Below are 10,773 nucleotides of genomic sequence, written 5' to 3' on the forward strand. Positions count from 1 at the left end.
CTTCACAGATCACTGAGAATCAAACACTTGTAGACTAAAACTCTAATTTTTGAGATGCAAAATAGTGAAGTTTTTAGAAGATAATACAGTAAAAAAGAATCGTCATGATTTTAGGGTAAGATAATGTTTCTTTACTTGGACATAAAAAGCACTATCAATATTGGAAAATATTGGTGAATTTATGTTAGTAATTTAAAGGTATTCTCAATCTTTTTAGTAATCATGTCAACTAAAACTATAATGAGACATCATGCTACATCATTAAAATGGATAAATTAAATACAAGAGTAAGAAAGACTGTTTATTAAGAATATTCAAGCACTACTAAGGTAAATATAAATCAGTACAGACTCTTAGGAATTATGTCCTAAATCTGAATATATGCACATCAATGATTTAGGAATTCCTTTATTAGTTTTATACCCAAGAAAAACACATAAATAAATTTATCAACCAACAAGGTTAAGGATGTTCTTATTAGCGTTTTTTTCTAAAAGCTAAAACAGAAAATAATCCAAATATTTATCCAATGTACAAAGGTTAAATAAATTGTAGTCAAATCATGAAAATGAGTACTATACAGTAATGAAAATGAATGCACTTCAGGCACATATACAATGTGTATAAATCTCAAGAAATATATTATTGAGTAAAAGAAGCCAGAAACAAAATAATACACATTTTATGATCCCATTTATATAAAGTAAAAGACTAGTAGAATAGAGGTTTGTAAGTTATATTAGTAGGTACATTTAGAGAGGGCAAAGGCTCAGTGACTGGTTCTGATAATTTCTTGAATACTGTCATATCCAATATCTTGGGCTGTATGCTGCTTTCCCAAGATGATAATTCATTAAACTGTATGTTTTTATTTTGTGCTCCTTTTTTGTACAGGTTATAGATTTTAGTAAAAATATTTTTGAAGGATTTTTAGAATGGTTAAACTGTAGGGTTTTTTCTTACTTTTTATATTTTTAAATAAATAACTGTATTCTTTGTAGAACTAATTAAATTTAGAGAAAAGCATGTCACATTTATATTCATACATACCCAACTCTAAGCACATAATACTCAATGAATATGAAAATATTTCAGACAAAAGATAACCATAACATGGGAGAAATCTAGACATTTATCTCTCATTTGGGAAACATGCACAGGCAAACACAATATTTCCCATAATTATAATGTTTCCCAGGCAATGAGACAAGGAAAAACACTGTGTGTGTAATGAATACACCAGCAATTTTTAGTACTAAGACAAGAACTCATACATCATGGTGAGATTCATCTCCATTGTGAAATATAACAGAAAGAAAGTATTTTGTTGAAGACTATTCTAAAAATAATCTGACTCATTGACTTTTATTACAATATGTATTCATAATAACAATATATCATTTATTATTATAAACAATCATGGCTCTGTTAAGGAAAACAAAACTGATTTGTTGGCAAACAAGTAAGAAGTAGATTAAATAAAACAGGGGCAATATACAGGAATTTTGCACTAAAAACAGTAGAAAGGCAAAATGAAAATAAGATTACTCTACCATAGTCCAGGAAAGGCAATCTGGAGAGATAGTAGGATAACATCAAATACAAAAATTTAGAATAGTAAAAAAGATATGATAATTGCAAAAAAGCTAATATAAATTGCAAATGATTAGTAATATGGACTTTATATCATGGGACATCTAAAAAAGCAAGAGTAATCTAGACAAGCTCGAGTCTTGCTTTTCAGTACTGTTTTAAGTGGAAATGTTTAGCCCTGCTACAGCAATTCTGGGTGAATGCCTGGGAGTTTAACAAGGAGTCTTGACCTTGCTGATCAGAACACCAACTTTCCCCAGACTGTGCAAGCTGATGGAATTATTATATGTCCTATCACTTTTTTGCCTGCTTCATGATGTTTCACTTTGTATATGTGGGACTCAGTATTAATACCATACACCCTAAGAGCTCTTTATTCAGATTTTCGAGCTTATTTGCAGGGTTCCTTCCTCTTTATTACTCTAGTACTTAATTCCCATCCACCTTCTTATCTCCTGACTCCTCCCTTCACCCTTCTGGACTCTGAACCTTTGGCTTTCTCCTTGGGGATCTCCCCACCCATCTCTCCCTGCCCCCAGGTCCAAAGTGACCTCTGAGAGTGAGCAGGCACTGTTGTGGGCTCCCTTCCTTTCTCTTCTTTGTGGATCACCAGTCCTGGTGTCCAATGGGTGAAAAGTTTTATCATATATTTTCCCCAGTGCTTCAGTTGTTGATAGGGTGAGGAAAGATGGTGCCATCATAGCTAGAACCACCTCATTAAAGACAAGACATTTGAAACTGGAAGTGTCTATTTGGGTTTTTATTTATAATTTTTAGGAGTATCTATTTATTAATGCAACCTGAGGTGTGTTATGATAGCATAGATTACAAGTCTCATACCATCTATGTTTTTGTTTGTTTAGTTTGTTTTGCTCTGATCAGAATAAAATAACCAAATTAGCTTTACTAAATTCATGTAGTATTGTTAGCACTTGAACACTATTGTGGACTCTACCAATAGCTTAGAAATGACTTTGCCCTCTGAAAGTTACATTTTAAACATAGAAGAAATGCAGTAATTGTTGGGAGAGGTCATTGAAGAGAGATGACTGCAGATTGACCTGCATGTGGCCTCTGGGCACTCAGAGGGTCTCCATCCCCTCTCCTGTCCTCGCAGTGTGGTTATTCTTAGCCTTGTCTGCTCTCAGGTGCTGCTGTGGAAGAGATCCTTGAGAAGTTATGTGGTATTGAATATAATTGCATGATGTATGGTGACTAAAACCAATGAAGTCCTTATTATAAAATTTTAAGATGCAGGGGCAATGTAGGGATATGTTTATCTATCTGCCACCCACGACAAGCCTTCTGTATAAATTCACTTTGCTTATTATAACTTCCACCTTCCAACTTATTTTCAATCTTCTCCTGCCTTGTACCTATCCCAGCTGGTCTGAGATTATGACAAAGAAGCTCCTAGAATTACAGAAGAAATTGTTGGCCTGATAATCTTGACTGTATTCTGATTAAGATTACTGAAATTTCCAAAGAAAGAACAAGATATTATGAAGGGGACTGATAATTTGTTAAGGAGGAGGAGCATGAGGAGGAAGGGGGGAGGAGGGGGAGGAGAAGAAGAAGAAAAGGATGAAGAAGAAGAGAAAAGAAAAGATAGGAAAAAAAGGGAAAAAAGAAAGAAAAAGTATATGTAATCACAAAGACAAAACTTTTCCATTAGTTAAGCACACTTGATTTTCAGGAGAGGGAAAATCTTTTCAGCTTGCTTCTTTTCTTATGGGAAACACTAATGTGCTAGATTATTTTACCTGAAAACATGGAGTGATCCAATCTGCAAGTAAAGTTTAATTGTAGTTTGCTTTTCCAAAAGTTTACAATCATGATTTAGCTTCTCAAACATATCTATGTGCACGAGACAACTATACTGGTGCTCTGCCCAGAACTATTTGGATTCCTTTTAGTCATTTTGTGCACTCCCAAATCTTCTGTGTGAGTTTGCTTCTAACAGCCAGTACCTGAAACTCATTCTTTCTGGAAGTATGCCCAAATGTCATGGGAGCCCTCATTGGTTGTGTAACTGTAGAACAAAATTGCCTGCAAATTTGTATCTGTACAAACATAAATCTTAACTAGTGATTGACAGGTGCAATGACAGGTGTCCCAGAAGCCTTGTTCCTGGAAGAGACATTTCTGAGGTTGGGCACAACCCAAATTTCCTCAGAGATTCTGAGGGTCTATCAATAGTCTGCCCACTTCCCTATATCACTTCTCCCTCCCTGACTCATTTCTTCTGGGAAACTTTCATAATCACTCATACACAGATTCTTAGTCCATTTCCGAGGAGGAACGCAAGCTAACACATCCTGCTTACGAAAAAAAAAAAAAAAAAAAAAAAAAAAAAAAGGACTATTATCATTATGAGAATTTGAGTTCATGCTATAGTAACACACCTCATGTAAAATCAATAAATAAGCATGTAGGTTTACCCTGCCAGATTCACAAATTAGATTAAAATTATACCTAACCTAAAATATTTTCCATATAGAGTTGGGTTTGTGAGCTTAAAAACTAAAGAAAGGCAATATCCTGGACAATGATATGTTCCCAAGGGTAATAAATCCCTGTGGTATTTTGGAGAAAATTCCCTTTTCTAAGGATCTCTCTCACCCTGTTTGATTCTGCATAAGCCTTTTTTGTTCTTTGATTTTCTTCAGTATGTTATCCTTTCAGCTTATATTCTATTCAATAGACTTAAGATGAGTGAACTGATACATGTTTATGGAAAATTCAATATAATCTAATTGTTAAATAACATTAAGGGAAATTATTATAAATTAAATTGCCTGTATTATAGGTTAAATTGCAATAGTGATTTGTACATTATCAAGGTAAATCCCATGTGGGTAAATCACCATAAATATCATCATCATCACCACCAGTATTGTGATCATAATTGGTAAAATCAAATAATATGGAAAACAGCAAATAAGAAAAACCTAAATATAGCTAATCAAAATAAAAAATTATTTCTAACTCAAGTCTAACATCCTAAATATAATTCTATCAGTTACACAAGGTGGTCCCTGTATTCTGAGGCCCATTTCAGTAATTTCTATTACATGATTTTGGAATATCCATTCAATTAATAGACTAGAATACTCAAAAGAATATTATGAAATCTACTAGTTCCCCTCATCATATATTTATAAATGGCTCCTAACTTCTAACTGGCCAATGAATGTTATTCCAGTAGAAAATATGTCTAGCAGAACATTAACTTCCTTTATTCACTCAATAAATACTGATTGAGTGTTCATTATGTGTCAGACATTACACAATAGACTGTGGCAAAAAGACAAAGGTAAAAATCAAACAAACATGCAGAACTTCTTCGCAAATAAATAAGTCTGTATTTTGTGGAGGATACAAAAATGTAAAACCAAAAGACAATAAGATAAATGCTATGGTACTGTTAGGGAAAAAAACAATTTTCATTTTCATTTTGGTATTACAACTTTATGTCACCCGATGAGTCTGTTTAGGGAGCCATCAGAAATACTTATTCAGGGGCGCCTGGGTGGCTCAGTGGGTTAAGCCGCTGCCTTCGGCTCAGGTCATGATCTCAGGGTCCTGGGATCGAGTCCCGCATCGGGCTCTCTGCTCAGCAGGGAGCCTGCTTCCTCCTCTCTCTCTCTGCCTGCCTCTCTGCCTACTTGTGATCTCTCTCAGTCAAATGAATAAATAAAATCTTTAAAAAAAAATAAAAAAAAAAGAAATACTTATTCAGTGTTCTCATTTTGACAGAGCATTCTGATCACATCGTCACATTCTTCATGTTCCCTGATGTCCTGCTTAACTTTATTGTCTTGATTTTTAAAGACCTCATATTGTTCCTGAAGGAGCCCTGAAGATTCTACACTTTGCGACAGACTGCAACTAAAAGAACTATATGTATATACATATATATATATATGTATATATATATGATATGATATAAAGGCAATAAGTAAGATTCATTAATATGTAGATGGTACAAATAAGTTTCATATTTGTAATAAGAGATTAATCCCACAAACTTTTTGTCTCCAAACCTTTTGAGATAGTTTGAAAAAAAAATGTTTGTGCTATATCTGAAGTTGTTTTGTACACTGAGAGAATATGAAGTCAAGTAGGGTCTAGCTTCCATAGACCAAGTCAGAAAGGGCTTTGACCCAATTTGACCCCTATAGTGATTATAATATGAGGGAAATTTATCGGAAATAGTAGAGTTGAACTTTATTGACTTTTTTTTTAAGATTTTTATTTTATTTTTTTTCCAATTTATTTATTTTCAGAAAAACAGTATTCATTATTTTTTCACAACACCCAGTGTTCCATGCAAGCTGTGCCCTCTATAATACCCACCACCTGGTACCCCAACCTCCCACCCCCCCCGCCACTTCCAACCCCTCAGACTGTTTTTCAGAGTCCATAGTCTCTCATGGTTCACCTCCCCTTCCAATTTACCCAAATTCCCTACTCCTCTCTAACGCCCCTTGTCCTCCATGCTATTGGTTATGCTCCACAAATGAGTGAAACCATATGATAATTGACTCTCTCTGCTTGACTGATTTCACTCAGCATAATCTCTTCCAGTCCCGTCCATGTTGCTACAAAAGTTGGATATTCGTCCTTTCTGATGGAGGCATAATACTCCATAGTGTATATGGACCACATCTTCCTTATCCATTCGCTCATTGAAGGGCATCTTGGTTCTTTCCATAGTTTGGCGACTGTGGCCATTGCTGCTTTAAACATTGGGGTACAAATGGCCCTTCTTTTCACGACATCTGTATCTTTGGGGTAAATACCCAGGAGTGCAATTGCAGGGTCATAGGGAAGCTCTATTTTTAATTTCTTGAGGAATCTCCACACAGTTCTCCAAAGAGGATGCACCAACTTGCATTCCCACCAACAGTGTAAGAGGGTTCCCCTTTCTCCACATCCTCTCCAACACATGTTGTTTCCTGTTTTGTTAATTTTGGCCATTCTAACTGGTGTAAGGTGATATCTCAATGTGGTATTAATTTGAATCTCCCTGAGGGCTAATGATGATGAGCATTTTTTCATGTGTCTGATAGCCATTTGTATGTCTTGATTGGAGAAGTGTCTGTTCATATCTTCTGCCCATTTTTTGATGTGTTTGTCTGTTTCGTGTGGGTTGAGTTTGAGGAGTTCATTATAGATCCTGGATATCAACCTTTTGTCTGTACTGTCATTTGCAAATATCTTCTCCCATTCCGTGGGTTGCCTCTTTGTTTTTTTGACTGTTTCCTTTGCTGTGCAGAAGCTTTTGATTGTGATGAAGTCCCAGAAGTTTATTTTCGCTTTTGTTTCCTTTGCCTTTGGAGACGCATCTTGAAAGAAGTTGCTGTGGCTGATATCAAAGAGATTACTGCCTATGTTCTCCTCTAAGATTCTGATAGATTCCTGTCTCACGTTGAGGTCTTTTATCCATTTTGAGTTGATCTTTGTGTACGGTGTAAGAGAATGGTCGAGTTTCATTCTTCTACATATAGCTGTCCAGTTTTCCCAGCACCATTTATTGAAGAGACTGTCTTTTTTCCACTGTATATTTTTTCCTGTTTTGTCGAAGATTAATTGACCATAGAGTTGAGGGTCCATATCAGGGCTCTCTACTCTGTTCCACTGGTCTATGTGTCTGTTTTTATGCCAGTACCATGCTGTCTTGGTGATCACAGCTTTGTAATAAAGCTTGAAATCAGGTAAGGTGATGCTGCCAGCTTTATTTTTGTTTTTCAACATTTTCTTAGCGATTCGGGGTCTCTTTTGATTCCATACAAATTTTAGGATTATTTGCTCCAGCTCTTTGAAGAATGCTGGTGGAATTTTGATCGGAATGGCATTAAAAGTATAGATTGCTCTAGGCAGTATAGACATTTTAACAATGTTTATTCTTCTGATCCAAGAGCATGGAATGGTCTTCCATCTTTTTGTGTCTTCTTCAATATCTTTCATGAGTGTTCTGTAGTTCCTCGAGTACAGATCCTTTTCCTCTTTAGTTAGGTTTATTCCCAGGTATCTTATGGTTCTTGGTGCTATAGTAAATGGAATCAATTATCTAATTTCCCTTTCTGTATTTTCATTGTTAGTGTATAGGAAAGCCACTGATTTCTGCACATTGACTTTGTATCCTGCCACGTTGCTGAATTGCTGTATGAGTTGTAGTAGTTTGGGGGTGGAGTCTTTTGGGTTTTCCATATAAAGAATCATGTCATCTGTGAAGAGAGAGAGTTTGACTTCTTCATTACCAATTTGGATACCTTTTATTTCTCTGTTGTCTGATTGCTGTTGCTAGGACTTCTAATACTATGTTGAACAAGAGTGGTGAAAGTGGGCATCCTTGTCTTGTTCCTGATCTCAATGGGAAGGCTGCAAGCTTTTTCCCATTGAGGATGATATTTGCTGTGGGTCTTTCATAGATAGATTTGATGAGGTTCAGGAATGTTCCCTCTATCCCTATACTTTGAAGCGTTTTAATCAGGAACGGATGTTGGATTTTGTCAAATACTTTTTCTGCATCAATTGAGAGGACCATGTGGTTCTTCTCTCTTCTCATATTAGTTTGTTGTATCACATTGATTGATTTACGAATGTTGAACCATCCTTGTAGCCCAGGGATGAATCCCACCTGATCATGGTGGATAATCTTTTTAATGTGTTGTTGGATCCTGTTGGCTAGGATCTTGTTGAGAATCTTAGCATCCATATTCATCAGTGATATCGGTCTGAAATTCTCCTTTTTGGTAGGGTCCTTGCCTGGTTTGGGGATCAGGGTAATGCTGGCTTCATAGAAAGAGTCGGGAAGTTTTCCTTCTGCTTCAATTTTTTGAAACAGCTTCAGGAGAATAGGTGTTATTTCTTCTTGGAAGGTTTGGTAGAATTCCCCAGGGAATCCGTCAGGTCCTGGGCTCTTGTTTTTTGGGAGATTTTTGATCACTGCTTCAATCTCGTTATTAGATATCGGTCTATTCAGGTTGTCGATTTCTTCCTGGTTCAATTTTGATAGTTTATATTTTTCCAGGAAAGCATCCATTTCATCTAGGTTGCTAAGCTTATTGGCAGATAACTGTTCTTAATAACTTCTGATGATTGTTTCTACTTCCTTGGAGTTAGTTGTGATCTCTCCCTTTTCATTCATAATTTTATGAATTTGGGATTTCTCTCTTTTCTTTCGGATTAGTGTAGCCAGTGGCTTATCGATCTTATTGATTCTTTCAAAAAACCAGCTTCTAGTTTCATTGATACGTTCTACTGTATCTCTGGTTTCTCCCTCATTGATCTCAGCTCTAATCTTGATGATTTCCCTTTTATGTGTGGAGTTGGTTTGATTTGTTGTTGATCCTCCAGTTCTTTAAGGTGTAGAGACAGCTGGTGTGTTCTGGATTTTTCATTTTTTTTGAGCAAGGCTTGGATGGCTATATATTTTCCCCTTAGGACCGCCTTTGCTCTATCCCATAGGTTTTGGACCGAAGTGTCTTCATTCTCATTGGTTTCCATGAATTGTTTCAGGTCTTCTTTGATCTCCTGGTTGATCCAAGCATTCTTAAGCAAGGTGGTCTTTAGCTTCCAGGTGTTTGAGTTCCTTCGGAACTTTTCCTTGTGATTGAGCTCCAGTTTCAAAGCATTGTGATCTGAGAATATGCAGGGAATAATCTCAGTCTTTTGGTATCGGCTGAGTCCTGATTTGTGACCCAGTATGTGGTCTATTCTGGAGAAGGTTCCGTGTGCACTTGAGAAGAATGAGTATTCTGCTGTTTTAGGGTTGAATGTTCTGTATATATCTATGAGGTCCATCTGGTCCAATGTGTCATTCAATGCTCTTGTTTCTTTATTGATTTTCTGCTTCGATGATCTGTCTAGTTCTGAAAGAGGCGTGTTAAGATCTCCTACGATTAGTGTATTCATATCAATATGACTCTTTATCTTGATTAACAGTTTTCTTAAGTAATTGGCTGCTCCCATATTGGGAGCATAGATATTTACAATTGTTAGATCATCTTGGTGGATAGTCCCTTTGAGGATTATGTAGTGTCATTCTGTATCTCTGACTACAGTCTTTTGTTTGAAGTCTAATTTGTCTGATATGAGAATCGCTACCCCAGCCTTCTTTTGAGTCCCATTGGCATGAAAGATGCTTCTCCACCCACTCACTTTCAGTCTGCGTGTATCTTTAGGTTCAAAATGGGTCTCTTGTAGACAGCATATGGATGGGTCCTGTCGTTTTATCCAATCTGCAACCCTGTGCCATTTTATGGGTGCATTTAGGCCATTCACATTGAGAGTGATTATTGATAGATACGTTTTTATTGACATCGAGTTACCTTTGAAATCTTTCTTTCTGTAGAATGTCTCTATATTCCTGTTCAATGCTATTCTTGGGATTTTTCCTCTTTTATAGAACCCCCCTTAATATTTCCTGCAGTGTCGGTTTGGTGGTTGCATAGTCTTTTAAGCCTTGCCGTTCTTGGAAACTCTTTATGTCTCCATCCATTTTGAATGTCATTGTTGCTGGATAAAGTATTCTTGGCTGCATGTTCTTCTCATTTAGTGCCCTGAATATATCTTGCCAGCCTCTTCTGGCTTGCCAGGTCTCTGTGGACAGGTCTGACGTTATTCTGATGGGCTTCCCTCTGTAAGTAAGGAGCCTCTTTGCCCTGGCGGCTTTCAAGAGATTATACCTACAATTATAATTTCTCAATTTGACTATCAGGTGTCGTGATGTTTTTTTGAAGTGTATAATCTTGGGTGGAGACCGTTCAGCTTCTAGTACATGAACGCTGGTTTCATTCGCGAGATTCGGAAAATTTACATGAAGGACTTGTTCCAGGATATCTTCTAGACTTCTTTCTTTCTCCTCCCCTTCAGGAATTCCAATAATTCTGATGTTGGAACGCTTCATGGCATCATTTATTTCCCTGATTCTGCTTTCGTGGGATCTAAGCTGTTTGTTCCAGGCTTCCTCCTGATCCTTTCTCTCTATCTGTTTGTCTTCCAGATCACTAATTCTATCTTCTGTCTCAGTTACCCTAGCTTTGAGAGAGTTTAGATTAGATTGGAACTCATTGAGAGCATTGTGGACCTCCTCCCTGGTAGCTTTAAGCTCCGCCCTAACATTGTAAACATCCTGTCTGGTCGCTTACAGTTCAGCCCTAATCAATTCTG

The sequence above is a fragment of the Neovison vison genome, chromosome 4, assembly GCF_020171115.1.
Source record: "Neovison vison isolate M4711 chromosome 4, ASM_NN_V1, whole genome shotgun sequence".
In the NCBI taxonomy this organism is placed as follows: domain Eukaryota; kingdom Metazoa; phylum Chordata; class Mammalia; order Carnivora; family Mustelidae; genus Neogale; species Neogale vison.